Source organism: Adiantum capillus-veneris, chromosome 19 (genome assembly GCF_014529385.1).
Source record: "Adiantum capillus-veneris isolate H3 chromosome 19, ASM1452938v2, whole genome shotgun sequence".
Classification (NCBI taxonomy): Eukaryota; Viridiplantae; Streptophyta; class Polypodiopsida; order Polypodiales; family Pteridaceae; genus Adiantum; species Adiantum capillus-veneris.
Window position 1 is genome coordinate 16,164,398 of NC_140949.1, and position 18,642 is coordinate 16,183,039.

The 18,642-nt window shown below is 42.2% G+C and overlaps 1 pseudogene; it reads right to left on the reverse strand.

Annotated features, from left to right (window-relative positions):
* Window positions 1-314: 314 nt before the first annotated feature.
* LOC147433620 (small ribosomal subunit protein uS12y pseudogene) lies at window positions 315-717 on the reverse strand (annotated as a pseudogene).
* Window positions 718-18,642: the final 17,925 nt, after the last annotated feature.

Genomic DNA, 18,642 nt, shown 5'->3' on the forward strand with positions numbered 1-18,642 from the left:
GCCTATGCTAGCCTAAGGCTCATGCCAAAGTAGGAATCTCCTTTCTCTCTCTTTCTCTCTCTCTCTCTCTCTCTCTCTCTCTCTCTCTCTCTCTCTCTCTCTCTTTTTGAGGACAAACAAAGTATCTTTATCTTCATTGACACAATGATTCTCCATCCCATGGTTCAAAAGAAGGAAATGCATGCATCGAAAAATAGCAGCTGGCTCATCTCATGAGATTAACAAAACTTTTGTGATGATCTCCCCTGGCCATTCCCAGGAAGCTAATCAATAAGGTACAAATCCTGCAGGACTTTCACATATCTTCTCAAATCTTAAGACCTTGACTTCTCCTTTTCCTTGAAAAGGGCAAGGAGAGACACTCTCGATACCTTCACAACCTTGAACCGCACTCCAGGAATATCACCAACAGCATGTCCCTTACGAACGAACCCAGCAATCAACACTTCATCGTTTTCTTCAATGTAGTTCAGGCAACCATCATTTGGAACAAAGGCTGCAATCTTCTTTTTATTCTTGATAAGTTGTACCCTGGCACATTTTTGAATGGCAGAGCTGGGCTGCTTGTCTTCAATACCAATCTTCTCAAGAACGATGCCCTTGGCGTGGGAGGAACCTGCGAAGGGCTTCTTCCACTCGTTTCCAAGATTTATTTTCTTATATGCCTTGTCTGCCCAGTTTGCGACCAGCTCTCCCATACCACGTGTTTTCCCCATGGTGGCTGTTGCTGTTATGCCTGCGACTGCTGTTAGTGCCCAGGAGCTCTCTCTCTCTCTCTCTCTCTCTCTCTCTCTCTCTCTCTCTCTCTCTCTCTCTCCTGCGCCATGCAGATTTGCCAAACTTCTATGAGTTGCATGGAAGGTATGCATGCAAATTTGACCTCTCTCTCTCTCTCTCTCTCTCTCTCTCTCTCTCTCTCTCTCTCTCTCTCTCTCTCTCTCTCTCTAGCTAGCACGTTTTCTGTTGCGCCTTGGCAAGCCAGGCTCTTTTGCACCCGTCCAATAATGAGGTTCACATGTTGTGCGCAGTCTCTTCAGGAGAGGATGCTACGGTTAGAGAGGCCTTGTGTATACTTATGGGTTCTTTTCAACAATAACTGTGGATTCTTTAAGCAGGTGCTGGCCCTTTGTGTTTTTTGGCCTGTCTTTATATGCATCACCTACGCGTTCACCTTTAAGCAGGTGCTGGCCTGTGGTCTTTCTTTCACGAGACGCGAACGGGTAGTCCAGTGAGAGGAAAGCATGTCTTGTGTGAGGGAAGGCTTGCATGAGGGGAATCATGGCCTGCTGCATCAGGGAAAGCTTGTGTGAGATAATTCGCATGAGATCAGAATTCCTAATGTGTGGCGGCTAGAGAGGGAAAGAGAGTGAGGAGAGCCGGTAGGCAGCATGGGAGGGATTGGGGGTGCGGTTGGCACCCAGGTGGGTGTCTAGTTGTTAGCGGTAAACATAAAAGATGGCAAGGGCTGAACAATGTTGGAGGGTTGATCAGCAGGAGAAGGTGCATGATGTGACAGTCTCTCTCTCTCTCTCTCTCTCTCTCTCTCTCTCTCTCTCTCTCTCTCTCTCTCTCTCTCTCTCTCTCTCTCTCTCTCTCTCTCTCTCTCTCTCTCTCTCTCTCTCTCTCTCTCTCTCTCTCTCTCTCTCTCTCTCACGCGAGGTCCTGTTGTCCATGCGCTCTGTATGGCAGTAAGCATGGTGGCAGATGCGTAGTGGAGGAAAACTTGTTGCACAACGGGGCTGCTGTTGCTGCCCACGCAGAGGAGGCGATACAACCAAGGTTGGGGAAAGGTATTCATGTAGGGAAGAAAGAATATTCTTTGTTATTGTATTTTAATAAGAGTAGAGCGAGTAGGTGTAGTAGAGTAGAGAGAGAGAGATGCACATGTACATGCAAGCATTAGTTCCGCACCTGCAGGTTGTAAACAGAAAGTTTAAAGATTTTATTTGATTGCATGCTGGAGCTGACTCTGAGGAGGACGAATTCTCATTGATGTGGCGCAACACATAACAGAGAGGCGCAAAAGTCTTTTTTTGGCACCGACAAGAAGTCAAGCAGCACGAGTGTTGGAGATGATCTTGCCGACGGGCATGCCGCCGTCCTGGTACACTTTGAGGTAGGTGCAGGTGGAGCTGTCCGGCCTCGACATTTAATTGGAGGCGGCCTAGGAGATTGCAGAGAGGGGAGTCACCTCTGATTATGGAAAGGCGTGGAGTCCACTCGGGGGTCAAAGATGGGTTGGTCCAGCTGCTCCAAGCATGGGTGGCAGGGCTGGCATTGCAACCACGTAAGGTCGGAGGCTGTGTCCATTGTCATGTGAAAGGAGCGACGGGTGTTGTCCACAATTACACGTCGCACATAGTAGTTAACGCTACCAAGCTCGTAACCCGGAGACAAGCAGTAACGTTCAACACCTTTGATCTTGGAGTGCTCGCCTAATTAGCTAGCCTGTATTGTTATTTATTATGCATCGCTGCTCGTCTCCAGCACATCCCAACACCGTCATTGCAACGTGGCTACTCTGTAGAATGACGAACGTAAGAACGGTGCTGACGTTCCTCGAAGACTTATTTTGTTTGGTCATGATATTGCATGCGTAGGTGCACGTCTGCATAGCTAAAACTAGAGCTACCAATCTATTTAATTCCTTTATATGGTAGGCCAGGAACTTATTAGTATTTGATAAAAACTCCCATGCATTTTGACTTCCATGGAGACTCAAGGTCACACTTCTTGAAGACTATATGTCCTTACCTTGATATTGTCCATGTGCAAAGGATTATGTGCCAAATTCTTCCATGGCGGACGTACATCAGTATAGTGAATGATGCGTCAGGGAATTCTGACAATTTGGAACCCTGGTCCAATGTGATTTTCATAGAGCAGCAATTGCAGCGAGAGTAAAAGGAGGATATACAGCTAGATAGTGACAAAGAGAATGGCAGTAAGGAGTTTACGATGATTTTGGTCAGCCGCATGTCTGCATGGTTAGAGAGGTATGCATGCAACATGCTGCTCGAGGATATGCCCGCAAATGTTTTTAAGGGTGTGTTGGCACCACTCATGCATATGTGTTCGCACCCAGCTTTGTGCGAGGCAATTGTGACACATCTTAAGAGGCAGATGTTGGAGGTCTTCCCGACTGGGTAGCACGATGAGACAATAAGTAGAAGACAGTTTTCAATGGAAGGAGAGAGAGAGAGAGAGAGAGAGAGAGAGAGAGAGAGAGAGAGAGAGAGAGAGAGAGAGAGAGAGAGAGAGAGAGAGAGAGAGAGAGAGAGGCTATCCTTTCCCTGTCAGAGATTTTTCCTTTGCTTTCCTCTTCGTTGCTATTTCCTTCCAAGCCGAATGGCAATGATTACACCCCATTAAAAGGAAGGGGGGAGAGAGAGAGAGAGAGAGAGAGAGAGAGAGAGAGAGAGAGAGAGAGAGAGAGAGAGAGAGAGAGAGAGAGAGAGAGAGAGAGAGAGAGAGAGAGAGAGAGAGAGAGAGATGATCCCTATCCATTCTCACGTAGCACAGATATGGAGGTCCATGGGGCGAACTGAGGAGGAGGGTGTCAATCTCATCGAGGGCAGGCTCAGATCAAAGTCGACGTTTGGTATCTCTAAACGTTCCTGAAGACCCATAATAACTTGATGTAGAGAGAGAGAGAGAGAGAGGAGAAGAAGAAGAAGAAGAAGAAGTGAAGAGCTCCCAAACTCTCTTTATTCATGAGATTAGTTTAGTGGCAACAACCTTACCTTTTTAGTGTAAAGCTTGTGGTTTAATCCTTTGATTGGGGGGCTGAAATTGGAGACGAATATCAATATGCCATTATAATGGTTCCATGTGTTCTAGCCCATCAAAGAAAACACTCTACCCAAACCTTGTTCAAAGGGTTTTGTCGGTCAAAAATTTCTGGTTGATTTACCATAAAAAATAGGTGCAATCTTCAATTAATTTTTTTGTTATTGTGCTTGAAGTCACCTAAGAAATCATGTTTGGTTTTTGTTTTGTATATGTGCCTTGCCCTATCTCGCTCGTTTTATGGATTGCTCGGAGAATCTCGCTCGAGCTATGAGATTCCTCGAAAAACTTGACAAGGTCTTTGGACCACTTAGGACCACTTGACCATCACTTTTAAGCACTTTATACCACTTTACAAGCCCCTTGAACCACTTGACCGCCCCCCTAAACCCCTTGGCCAGCACTTTATACCACTTGACAAGCACTCTGAACCACCTGACCAACACTTTGAACCACTTGACCAACCCCCTAAACCACTTGGACATCACTTTGTACTACTTGACCACCACTTAACAACCACTTGAACCACTTGACCAGCTCTTTGGACCACTTTGGACCACCTGACTAGCACTTTTAAGCACTTTGTATCACTTGGACATCACTTTGAACCACTTGACCACTTAACCAACATTTAACACCCAATCCAGCTGACAGCAGCAGAAACAATTAGCTTGCAAAATTCTTCATAGTATATCAGGTTAAGATACAAGAACAATTTTCTTTATAGGGAGTTAGCTTTTTCAAGGAGTAAAGTCAGTTAGTTAGAAGACTGCTCTGGCCATTCTTGTCGACGTGGCCGCTTGTAATTGGTTGCTGGAGGTGGCATTTTCAATGCAAGAATTTTGTGTTGTGCCCGTACTTTTCCATGTGCGGCCAGCTCCTAGTCCAATTGTGCAAGTTCATCCTTCTTGGCATCAAATGGACATTCCCTAACAGTGTTGGCTCTGGCAGGAGTCTCATCCCACTATATTATAAATAAGGCAACATCCTCCTTGAGGAAATTTTCCCACTGCCTCAAATTTTGTTGTTCTATCCCAGGTAGAATGACAAAGTTACTGGTACATTGAGGCACATCTTATAAAGGGAATCAGCCAGCATTAAAGTGTTAGACTTATGGAACTTAAGAAAGAGGTACCAAAAGGTTTCTAGTTTTTTGAAAAACATTTGCTTTGGGGGGTTTCCATATTCTCAAAAACTACTAACATGGCAGCAGTTATGTGCTAGCCACCCACCTAGATAACGCTTGGCCTGAGATAGGGACTTGTCCATACCCTTCTCAAGATTGTGGTAGGCGTGCGACGACCACAAAAAAGTCTCTGCTATCGACTGAGTCCAAGCAAGAATAACTCTGCATCGTTCTGTACATAGTACGTGACGTTATCATCCTCCTTTACTTTGTCAAAGTACAGTGTGTTTAAATCTGAGAGTTCCAATACTTTGTGCTTATCATGCACACAAGAAAGCACATTGTTGAAGTCTACAATTACTGCCAAATCTCTATGGACTGGGAAGCAAGACATTGGTTTGTAGCAAGGAAGCTGGCGATCAATGTGCTCTACCTCATCATGGGTGGTGGGGGTTTTGAGCCAACCACACGAATTTTCAGTACATAGCACAAATGGACCGAAACTAAGAGAGATTACTTAAATTTATATTGCAGGGAAAAAAGATACAAAGCTGCAATCTAAACAAGATAGCATGAAAAAAAAAGATACAAAGCTGCAAGAAGCCAAAGCTTCTTGCATGCTCTAATTTTTGGGGGGAGTATGCCAGTAATCTTTTTGGGGTCCTAGGACAGCTCATCCTCCACCTGCTTCTTTCTCTTCTTCCGCATATCCACCCCTACAAATTACAGGGTTGATTCCATTTTAGGATCCTCTACCTCAGCTACATTGTCATCCTTACAGAGTCACCACTTACCTGGGTAGCATATTGTGACAACAATGAACACGGTGACCATGATTCAAACATGGGAGGAGACAGATATATAACACTGACATTACCTTGGTTGCTTGCAAATAGAGTTGTCTCTTTTAGAATGTCTCTGTCACCACCCTCAACAGTTTTCCCACCCTCAAACTTCTTGTACTTCAGCAACATGGCATCAAGGTCAAATACTTAAGTTGCTAAAAAAGGTGCCAACAAGAAGGGGAATAGAAGTGTCGAAATGGATACGAAGGCCATGTGATGTGTGCATCGTCCCCGGCATGGTCTAGACTGAGAAAAGCTGAATATTGATCTTTGTGTGCGTGTATGTGTGTGCGCGGGTGACTTTTCTAGAGTAGAGCAAGGGTGCAAGGGGATATCGAACATACCTCTATCCCTCTCTCTCATCACACACATCATTGTTGCACCATCTATTCTACTCTATAAGGGAGAGCCCTTCTTCAGTCTTCCATGTGGCACAAGAAAGAGGCTCAGAGAGCGGTAGAGAGATGCCATTGAAATTTCTGAGCGGGATCAGGTAGGCTTCAAGAGGTGAATGCTTGAGTTGGAGTTAAAGAGCCATGGAAGATAAGATGAGAGAGAGAGAGAGAGAGAGAGAGAGAGAGAGAGAGAGAGAGAGAGAGAGAGAGAGAGAGAGAGACCAAAATCATTGATGTAGCGATAAACATTCATTTACCACCAGTGTAAGTAACGAGCATTAATGAAGGGTGAAATTACAAAGTGCTTGCCAAGATGCTTTGTTTACAAGATACTAACAAATGACCACATGAAGCATAAGAAAGTTCGTATACAAATAATAAGTTTAATTTTTCTTTCAAATTTGCTTTTATGGTGTCCACCAACATCGATGCTAACTATGTCTTTTCACGTATGATACTTGACGTGGTTTACATTACTAAATGGTGTTATTTTTTTTCTCAAATATGTACATTTGCAATTTCTTCTTTTTATTTCTATTCGGAAAAGAATATCTTTATGAATTTTGCACCCCTTTTTTATCCAATATTAACCAATCTCTTCATTTGTAAAATCTTATCTTTCCAATTAGAGGGTAAAGCAATGTTTACCAGCTTCTTGAATTTAAGTGCATTCGTCCCTACCAACTTCTTGCAAAGCGGGTGGCACTTCTATGGGATGCATCTTATGGTATATAGTATAAAGGCCATGCATGCAATTTGGACAAGTTTGAGGAAGGTTGTGACCACTTAGACTCCAAAGTAGGGAGATCCTAGCCTAGGACACAATCTATGTTCCCAACCACATGAATGTTGGAGCTATATATGGCTCACTCTACTCAACTTGGTCTCACCTATATTTTTTTTTCTTGTCCTCAACCTGAATCGGTCTTCTTTAAAAATGTACATGGTGTCTTTTTTGTCTCCTCTCTCTCTTTATCTCTACATCTCAACATGGTATCAGAGCGGTAACAATCACGCAACGATTCAATTCATGGTGTCATCTCATATTAAAGTGATCACTTAATGAGGGAGAATAAACGGGAACAAGGGTTAATATATAGACATGTGCTTATAGATTTATCTCAACACGGGGCCAATGGTAAAGGGGCTCAAATGAGAGATGGTCTATCAAAGAGCAAGGCTCACCAAATGGAGCATAAGACCTTAGGGTTAGCTTCATTGAAGACGTCCAATAATGTGTGTAAAAGTCCTTTCACCTTAGGTAAGCTAGGGCTGAGTTTGAGGCGGGAACCCGACCCAGCTCGAGGTGCTTGTCCTGCTTGTCATGCTTGATGACTAAGGTGCTTGAGGTGCTTGATGATTGAGGTGCTTGAGATGATTGAGGTGCTTGATGATTGACATGCTAGGGTTATACTTGAGGTGAGAAACCAGCCCAAGCTTAAAGTGCTTAAGGGTCAAGCTTGTGCTGGGAACTGGGCCTATGCATGAGGGGCTTGAGGTGTGAAAAAGTCAAATATTCAATCCCTACAAGGAGGGGGCGATCTGTACATGAGTGGGATGAGAGAGAACACTCACACACTCACACTAGGCATGCATGGTACAAAGACAGCATAAGGGACACTTCTCAAGTTCCTCCTCAAGTTGCCCTCATGGTGTGCCTGAAGACTATTGGTTGGCCACCCAAGGGGTCCAATGATAATTTAGGAGATTTAATTAATTGATTTTGCATTTATAAAGTCCTCTCTGTCAAAGGGGAAAGGAGGACACTTGTCCCAAGGCTACCCTTACTGCTTGTAATGCCTCCTGCTTGTGATTAGCTAGGCCTGGAGGGGTCCAATGAACTTCAAGCATCACCTAGGTCACAAGGAACACAAAGATTGTATTGTAACAAGTCTCTCTTAATGGGAGAAATCATAATACAGATGCCTATTGGAGGGGGGATCGGCTCCACATAAATCCGGTCCTCAACTGTTGTCATGTTCTCTAAATTCTCTCTCTTGCAAAATTATTGTTCATGCCAAGTTAACTAATTGCTATGATTATGTTGCTAGCTTCAATTATGTTCACCTGCTATGCTCACAAAGTCATTTCTCAAAAGTACTCTCATTAATTTCCGCTACTTTCAAGTTAAATAGACCAATTCCATTACATTAGTTTCAGAGCATTTGGTTTCTCTTTTCTTGCTTAAGAAGAGAGGTCCTTAAGTAGCCTGTAAATGATTGATGTTGTTAACACTAGTTTGGTACAAAAACAAGACACGTAAGTGTCCTCTTTTTACAAATTTAAATTGAATGCTTCTTGCATTAGACAATTTATTTAAGAAAACCCTCTTGATATTCTTAAATATGTTAGCTAGAGGGTATTTTAAAAATATAACCTTGCATTTTAGAATCTATCATGATCCATAACTATACTCATCAAGTTGACCCTCATAAGACTGGGATTGATGTTTTTAAGAAATCAACTTTATAAGCTCAAGAAAATATGAAGCGACCTTGTAGAAAATTTTAGGTGTCTTTTCCACAATTTTGATGTAGATAATTGAAAGTTTCATGTGAAAAAAAATTGACCTGGGAGTATATAAAATAATGGAAAGTTCTATGTGTTTGATATATCCATTTCAAGCATATCGTTGTATACAAAGAAAAATATGTTTTTGATGTATTTGTGAGTTTTAGAAAGTGATGCATTGCTTACCCTTTCCATCTAGGGCTCAAGATGGCAAATAGAAGGGCTTTGGTATGCAACAATTATTTGATTATTTTAAATATTCAAAACAGCATAAGAGAGAACTTTGATATTTTCATTCTTGAGACATAAGCATTCAAAACCTCAAATAATATCAAACTTTCTATGTAGATCAATTAAATGTATCGAAGTACATGGTACATACACAATTGGGGTGCCCAAAACCTTGATTTTAATATTATTATTGAGAACTCAAGATTTTGAAGAGTTTTTCCACGATAAAAAATTCAAGATAGAGTTCAAGCAAAAAGATTTAATTGAGTTATGGAGCCCAAAAAATACGTAGTTTCTTGGTTTCAACATATAAAGTCATTTGTAGTTGTCAAATTGCACTAGAATAGCCCCAATTCCATGGAAGGAGCTTTGGAAGACCAAAATTATGCTCTAATTCAGCACGTGCTCAAGTATGAAATTATGTCTATAACTTGCATGTGACTTGGAAACTTGTCTTTAAAGTGCATTCCACTGTTTTGTAACACTAAATGCTAACACTTGGCTTTTACAAACTTAAAAAGGGTGATCTCTATAAAAAGATATAAGAATTTTATAATTTTTTGGGCAGAACAGCTTGAAATTTTACTAAACTTTATGACTTAGAACTTACGAGAATTCTATCCATACGGATTGTATTTTGACATGAAGAAAAATTGAGTGTTTTCTTTCCCTCATGACCAACCTATGGTAGAAGCAAGGTATAAAAAACTTCTTTCTAGCTTGACAAATAAATTGCCAAAACTTGGAAGGAAAACAGGACACTTTAGTGTCTCATGACACTTAAGTGTTCAATTACAAAACTAGTGTTAATTATATTAGGGTAAGTGGAACTGGGATCTATTAATTATCGGTTTTGTTGAGCCCACTAGGTGGGATATGGTGTGCACCTCGGGAGCTTTGGACTTAATAATGAAGTCTTTTTAGACTTGCCTACAGCTTTACCATTATTGAGTCATAAGAAGTCCGAAAGGAGCTAGCCCTCGACAACTTTGCTATGTTAGACCTACTCCTCTACTCTCTATAATTAACCACTTCGAGCCATGGACGTAGATACTTGAGAGCCGATTTTCAAAGGCTAAGATGAGTGGTAACTAAGGTTTTGAATTGCCAAATCATACACTAGGTACATACATAAATTTTATTAACATGGCTGACAATAATCAAGAGAGTAGAATGAACATTGATAGTTTTGATTTTGCACATGAAGGTGCTAATGATGATGCTCCCATGTTTGTGAATTATCTCGTCACTAGGTTGCAGCAAGCTATGGTCAAACCTGCTTTGCAAGATGACGTTACTCAACAACTTTGTGCTTATGGAATTTCCCTTCCTCTCTAAGAGAAGAGAGAGCTTAGGAGGCCTCTTGAAGAGACCCCCAAAATAATACTCTCTCCCATTCGAGAGGAGGAATCCAAAGAGCAAGAAAGCAATGAAAGTTTAAGTTCCTCTGAAGATGTGGCTCCATGAAGACGGCGGTCTAGACGATCGCCCACTCCTCCCAAAAGGAAAAGATCAACACATAGTCCTTCTCCTCGCCACTCCGAAAGGGAAGAGAGGAAACAAAGGAAGAAAAGGGCTAAGAAGAGGTCACCCTCTTCTGCTTCTTCTTCACCTTCCTCATCTTCCAATGAAAGCTATGGCTATTCTCCTAGAGAATACAAGAGGGGAGGACATCGCAAATCATTTCCTGCATGGCGAAGGTCACAAAAGCTAAAGAAGTTCAAGGATGGAGGAAAGAGTATCTCTTTTCTCACCTATGATGGCACCTTTGGTGCTACCGACAAAGTGTTGGCCTTCATCCAACAATTTGATGCGGCCTTTGGGGCTTCACAGAGTCCTCCAAGCTACGCCATGTAGCTATGCACTTCCAAAAATCAGCTTGTTAATGGTGGGCTAGCCTTCGTGGCAATGGTGAATCTCCAAAGACATGGAAAACTCTAGGAGTTTCCATCATGAAACAATTCCTTGCAAGCGATGCAAAGGACAAAGTGCTTACCAAATGGTGCAGCTTGAAGCTTCTCTCTCATGAGTCTATCCAGAAAAGTTTTGGGATTTACATCTCAAGGCTAGTGTCTTTCAAAAGATAGACTTTGCCTAGCAAAGGCAGCGATTCTGAGCGGGATTACCTGAAGAGATGGCCGAATACATCAACTCTCAATGGCCTGGTACTACTAGCGAAGTAATCCATCACACCATGGTTGCTTCACACATCAATTTTCATCAAGGGGCTACAGGTAATGTCAAGCCCATGGAAAACAAAGACAAAAATGATGCAAAGGGAAAAACCAATGTTCAAAATTCTTCCCAAGGCACTTCCAACAACAACAACAAGAATCGGTCCAAAGAGAAGGGAGTTTACAAAGGTAAAAAAAAACTCTCTCTTGAAGATCTTGAAGCTTTTCTCAAGGACCATAGGTGTTTCAAGTGTGGGGAGCAAGGAAATTGCTATCATTCTTGCCCCAGGAAGAATACTCGCAATGAGACTCCTAGGGCTTCCACCATCGAAGCTTCAAAAGAGGATGCTCATTGCAAAGGATCATCACTTTCCTATGCTTGGGGAAAGGTAAGAGAGCATGATGTCTTCATCTTGTTTGACCCTGGCTCTACTCACAACTTCATATAACCAGAGTTTCACCAAGTTGGGTATTCAAGCTTTCGAGATGGGAGATATGGTAATGGTTGATGCAGCTTTCAAGGGACAACAAGCCTCCGTTACTCCCTTGATTGGGAAGTTGAGGCTTCATGTCCAAAGCTATGTTGACAAAGAAGACTTCTCCATCTCTCCTCTCCAACATGAGGATGCTATCCTAGGGGCGCCATGGTTTGATCGCATGGCTACCAATATGAAGTTCCCTGAAAGGAGAATCTACTTCACCTACAGGGGAAAGAACATGTATATAGATGCTAGTGAGCGTGGTCACACTATACCACTTGTAAATCCTCTTGCTTTTGATAAGTCAATAAAGAGCTCAGTTTCTGTGTACATGATTTTTTTCAAAGAGTGTCTAAAAGATCCTAATGTTTCATCAAATGTAAATGATAAGAATCAAGAAGAGTTAGACTTGTCGGATTTTCTAAAAGGATTTCAAGATGCGTGCATCGATGATATCCCTATGGACTTACCTCCAAAATGAGGGGATGATGACCATCACATTGATCTCCTTCAAGGAAGCTCAGCGCCTAACAAGCCTCCTTATCGATGATATCCCCGGCGGAAAAAAAAGTCTCGGGGACCTACGTCCCCGAGGCCTTTAAATTTGCCCCTGATTCTTGTCCGTGAAAATTTTGGTTTCCGGTGAGTGATTTTCCTTCACGCACGATGGCTTCTCCTCATAATGGGGGCCTTACAAATGTGCACTTTTACCACAGAAAATTACAAGGGTAAATCAGGCTCCATACTTAACAATCTCCCACTTGGAGACTGATCTCCAAACCAAACCTGTGACTGCTTTCCATTCTGGCTTCTTATCCTTGAATGCCGATTGAAGATGAGCAAAAGCTCAACTTCTCCTTGTTGACCACCTTTGTGAACATGTCTGCAGGATTTTCACTTGTATGCACCTTTCCTAGCTTTAGTTGTCCCTCTTCCAAAAGAGTGCGTATGAAGTGATATCTCACCTCAATGTGCTTTGTCCTTGAATGAAAGGCTGAGTTCTTCGCAAGATGGATAGCGCTTTGGCTATCACTGTACAAGACACAATTGTCTTGTTTGAATCCAAGCTCTTCTAAGAATCTTTGAAACCACATAATTTCTTTGCTTGCCTCCGTCATTGCTACATACTCTGCTTCCGTGGTAGAAAGTGAAACCACTTTCTGCAGCTTTGAAGCCCAACTTACTGCTGTGCCTCCAACCGTGAACACATAGCCAGTAGTGCTCCTTCGAGTATCTTTGTCACCTGCCATATCTGCATCAGTATACCCTTCTAGAAAAATATCAGTTCCTCCAAAATACAAAGCATTTGTTGTTGTCCCTTTTAGATACCTAAGTATCCACTTCACAGCTTGCCAATGCTCTTTACTTGGGTTGTCCATGAACCTACTCACAACTCCCACTGCATGTGCAATGTCTAGCCTTGTCCAGACCATAGCATACATTAGAGAACCTACCGCTGCAGCATATGGAACTTTAGACATATAGGCTATCTCCTCTTGTGTCTTTGGACACATATCCTTCGTTAGTTTAAAATGACCAGCCAAAGGTGTAGAAACTGGTTTTGCATTTTGCATTGCAAACCTTTCTAGTACCTTCTTGATGTAATCTTCTTGAGATAGCTTTATTGTCTTCTTCGTCCTGTCCCTTGATATGTTCATACCAAGTATCCTCTTTGCAGCACCTAAATCTTTCATTGAAAAAGATTTGGACAGCTCCTCTTTTAGGTCTTTGATGTCCTGCATGTTAGCACTTGCAATCAACATGTCATCAACATACAACATTAGGATGATGAATTTCCCATCTCCCAAATTCTCCGTGTAGACGCAGTGATCCGAGTTGCATCTTGTGAATCCATGATCCAACATCCATCGATTAAACTTCAAGTACCATTGTCTTGATGCTTGCTTTAAACCATATAAGCTCTTCTTTAATCTGCAAACCATTTTCTCCTTACCTTTTACTTCATACCCCTTTGGTTGAAGCATGTAGATTTCCTCCTCTAAGTCACCCTGAGGGAATGCTGTATTTACATCCATTTGCTCGAGATTTAGATCATGAGCAGCCACAAGGCTTAAGACAAGCCTAATCGAGTTCATTTTTACAACATGAGAAAATATTTCATTGAAGTCAATACCTAATTTCTTTTGAGAAAAACCTTTTACCACAAGCCTAGACTTGTACCTTTTCTTCCCACCTTCTTCTTCCTTTAGCTTGTACACCCATTTGTTTTGAAGTGCCCGCTTACCTTTAGGCAACTCAACCAACTCCCATGTTTGGTTGCGATGTAGTGAGTCCATCTTCACTTGCATGCTCTTCGTCCATTCTTCTTTGGATTCATGTTGCATAGCTTCTTCATATGATTCCGGCTCTCCAGAATCTGAGATCAAGAGATGGTTGAAGGAAGGAACAAACCTTTCTGGAGGTCTACTTGCTCTTGTAGATCTTCGAGGAATAGGTTGAGGCTCCTCATTTGGTTGGTGTTGTTGCACATTGTCACCGTTTGCAGTCCTTGAGTCTTCACCGTCCTCAAGCTCCATGTACTCATCACCTGTTTCTTTTGTTTGTTTTCTTTCCAAGTAATCTTTATACATATTTTGTTCGTTAAAAATTACATCCCTACTCCTTAAGATTTTACCATCTTCAGGATTCCATAGGCGATACCCAAAGTCTCCTTCTCCATAGCCAATGAAGAAACACTTTTTGGACTTTGCATCTAACTTTGATCTTAGGCTTCTATCTATGTGCATGAAAGCCTCACACCCAAACACTTTGAGAAATGCATAATTCACCGGTTTACCTGTCCATGCCTCTTCTGGAACTCCCCCATCCAATGCCGTTGAGGGTGACCGATTGATTAAGTACACAGACGTACTTACAGCTTCCGCCCAAAGCTCAAGCGGTAGGCCTGCATGTAGCCGCATGCTTCGTGCTCGTTCCATGATTGTCCTGTTCATCATTTCCGAAATCCCATTTTGTTGAGGTGTCCTTGGGGTTGTCCTTTGCCTCCGAATGCCATTGCTAGCACAAAAGCTTTCAAAAGCTTGGCTGCAATATTCGCCTCCATTGTCCGATCTGAGGCATTTAACCTTGGTACCTGTTTCATTCTCCACAAAGGCTTTCCATCTTTGAAATATGAAAAATACATCGGATTTATTCTTCATGACATAAACCCATGTTTTTCTAGTCGCATCGTCTATGAATGTTACATAGTACAATGAGCCACCAAGTGATGGTGTACTTGTAGGACCCCAAACATCAGAATGAACCAACTCAAGTTTTTTATTTTTTCTTTCATTTCCTGATTTTTGAAATTTTACCCTCTTTTGTTTACCATAAACACAATCTTCACAGAACTCTAAGTCCACTTCTTTCAAACCTGGGAGAAGCTTCTTTGTTTGAAGGATTTGCATTCCTTTGGCACTCATATGCCCAAGTCGGTAGTGCCACACCGCACTGTCAACTTCTGTAGTTGCTGCACAAGCTGAAGGTTGTGTGCTAACAGTACACAAGTAAAGTGTACTGACTTTTTCACCCTTGGCAACCACCAAAGATCCCTTTGAGATCTTCCACCGTTTGTTTCCGAATGCAATGTTGTGACGTTCATCGTCCAATTGTCCTATAGAGATCAAATTTTTGCGAAGAGAAGGAACATGCCTAACATCTTTAAGCTTCCATTCATTTTCGTTAGCAGTTTTGACAGAAACTGTACCTTTGCCGACAATCTCACAAGCTTCATCATCTCCCAAGTATACATACCCAAAATTACCTTTGGTGTAGTCTTGGAAATGTTGCTTGTGTGGTGTCGCATGGAATGAAGCCCCGGAATCTACTATCCAAGAATTAGACACATTGTCTAATGAGAGAATTAGAGCATCTTGCTCTACTTTACCTGCCACATTGGCCTCCGATGTTGGCTTGTTGTCTTGAGACTCTATCTCCTTCTTCTTCTTGGACCAGCAATCCTTTTTGATGTGGCCCTTCTTGCCGCAGTTCCAACATTTAAGAACTGACTTTGTGCGTGACTTGCTCCGCCTTGAGCGATCACGACCCTTTTGGTTTTTGAACCTCTCCTTAAGCCTTCCTCTTGTTTCCACTAATAGTGCAGCACTTGATGATTCTCCTGTGCTTCTCCTTCGCATTTTCTCGCTTAGGAGAACACCCACAACATCATCAAACTTAAGAGTATTTGTGCCAGAGATAGAATTACTTACAGCCATCACAAGGCTGTCCCAACTATCTGGTAGAGATGATAGTATAAGGAGAGCTCGCACTTCGTCATCGAAATTGATTTTCACTGATCGAAGTTGACTTATGTTTGTGTTAAAGTCATTTAGGTGTTCTGCAACTAAACCATTCTCTGCCATCTTTAGATTGAACAAGCGCTTCATAAGAAATACCTTATTGGATGCCGATGGTTTCTCGTAGAAGTCCTCAAGTGACTTCATCAAGTCCTCCGTGGTCTTCATCTCCGAAACATTGAAGGCCACCGTTGACGGCAAGCTTAACCGGATTGTTCCTAGTGCCTTTCCATCAAGGACAATCCATGCTTCATCTGCCATTGTTGTGGGCTTCTTCGCAAGACCGCCTAGTGGCAAATAGAGGTCCTTCTGGTAGAGATAGTCTTCAATCTGCATCTTCCAATGTTGGTAGTTTTTGCCGTTGAACTTCTCAATCTTGAGCTTACCTTCCTCCGCCATAACTCCCACTCAATTCAAGGAATCCTTTCCTTGAGATAATTTAGCTACGAGCAAACCTTGCTCTGATACCAGTTGTTAGGAATTAATAAGACGTAGCTAAATAGATAATTGAGTAGATTACTTAATGGAGAGAGACAGATTTATATACACGAGATTATAGAGTAGAGAGAGAGAGAGAGAGAGAGTACACACGATATACGTGGTTCACCCAATGTGGGCTACGTCCACGGGAAAGTAGCCACTCAATGGCTTTAGTACTTCAAAACAAGAAGTAGTTTACAAAGGGATTATACCCTTAATGGAGCTCCCGCCTTGCTTCACTCTCACCAGCTCACACTCACCTTGTTGCATCAACTTCACACTATGAAATGTGTGTAGAAATGGCCTCCTTTTATAGGCCAAAAGGGTTGCCCTCTCTTATGAGAGACAACCATGTGTAGCCGCCCTTGTGCGAATAAGTCCAAATCGGACCCTCAAATCCGTCCATGTGTGGCCGCCCTTGAGAAGACAAGTCCGCTTTTGAATTCGGCCATCGGCCATTGAATTCGGCCACCGGCCACCGGCCATTGACTTCCAACCATCGGCCACCGGCCATTGACTTCCGACCACCGACCATTGACTGCCGGCCACCGGCCAACCGACCGGTTGTTTTCCGACCACTTTCCGGCCGCCGTCCGGCCATAATATTCCGGCGGAAAAAAAGTCTCGGGGGCCTACGTCCCCGAGGCCTTTAAAGTTGCCCCTGATTCTTGTCGGTGAAAATTTTGGTTTCCGGTGAGTGATTTTTCTTCACGCACGATGGCTTCTCCTCATAATGGGGCCTTACAAATGTGCGCTTTTACCACAGAAAATTACAAGGGTAAATCAGGCTCCATACTTAACACACCTATATATTTCTATCTTGTCCTCAATATGAATCAGTCTTTGGGAGCGTACATGGTGTATCTCTTGTTCTCTCTCTCTCTCTCTCTCTCTCTCTCTCTCTCTCTCTCAACAAGGAATCCATCTCAAATCAAAATTTGAGATGATAAGAGTTATCATCTAGGGATCCTACAGATCAAGTTTGGGCCAAAAATCCCATAAGAGATATCATACACATATGATGTCTCTAGAAGCCAAAATGACCAATTTGGGATAGTTTTTCATTTACAATGTCATTATCCCATCATTGTTAGCCCACAACTCAAGTTCCATCAAGTTTTAACTCTGTATATCCATCTAAACCCAAGTTTTGAAAATTTGAAGCTCTATACTTGATTTTTGGCTTCAAACACATGAGAATAATTCCAAATCAAAGTCTGATACGACATGAGTCTATGCAAAGCTAGAACCTAGCTCTAATGCAATTTTGAGCCCTTTTGAACAAAGTAGACATCATACGTGTATGATGTCTCCTTAGGCCGAAAATGAAGCTTAAACCTAACTTAATCCAGTGTAAGCCTTCATCACATGATTGTGGGAGCATCTACCAAGTATCATCCCATTTTAACCTCAATTGCTCAAAACTAAGCCAAAATCCAACTTTAAATCCGGAAAAGAGTTCTAATGGTCACAACTTGGCCAAATGACATCCAGATTGAAATCCAGGCATATATACATGATGTAAATTCCATGAGCTATACACATATGAAATATCACCTCATTCTGAGCACTTAGACATCATATGCATATAATGTCTCGCAGCATGATTCAAACATCAAAATGCACTTTTCTCAACTTGTATAGCACGCACCCTTAGGTTCTAATTAGCTTATGTTTCTATTTTGAAGTCATTTGGATAGCTTGAAACTGATCAACTGCCAGATTTTGTGAAAGACACTAACTTTTGCACTTGGCGTGCACACACGATCAATGGAAACCAACAAATCTTTAGCAAAGAAGAAGAGACTTTCCTTGAGAGACATAATTGCAAAAGAAGAAGAGACTTTCCTTGAGAGACATAATTGCAGCAATAGAGCCCTATGCAATCCCCAATGACTAAAGCCAACAAAAAGCTTAGGTGAATAAAGGAACTCTGAAAAAGGAGGTCCGACAATTTACCAAGGCACATTCAGAGACCCACAAGGAAACACTGTGGATATCCCCATGACTGCACGAGAGATCATGGACTATGCCAACAAGGAAGAGACCCTCACCCAGTTGGAGAGAGCCAACGTACAGAAACCTCTTTGAACGCAATCAGTAATTGTGGATACACAAAGAGTCTATGAGCTAGCCAACTCCATTCAAAAAGCCAGCATTAATGATGGGTAAAATTACATATCGCTTGTTGCCAAGTTGCTTTGTTTACAAGATATTAACAAATGACCCATAAAGCATAAGAAAGTTCGCATACCAATGATTAGTTTAATTTTTCTTTCAAATGCTGTGTTGATGGTGTCCACCAACATCGATG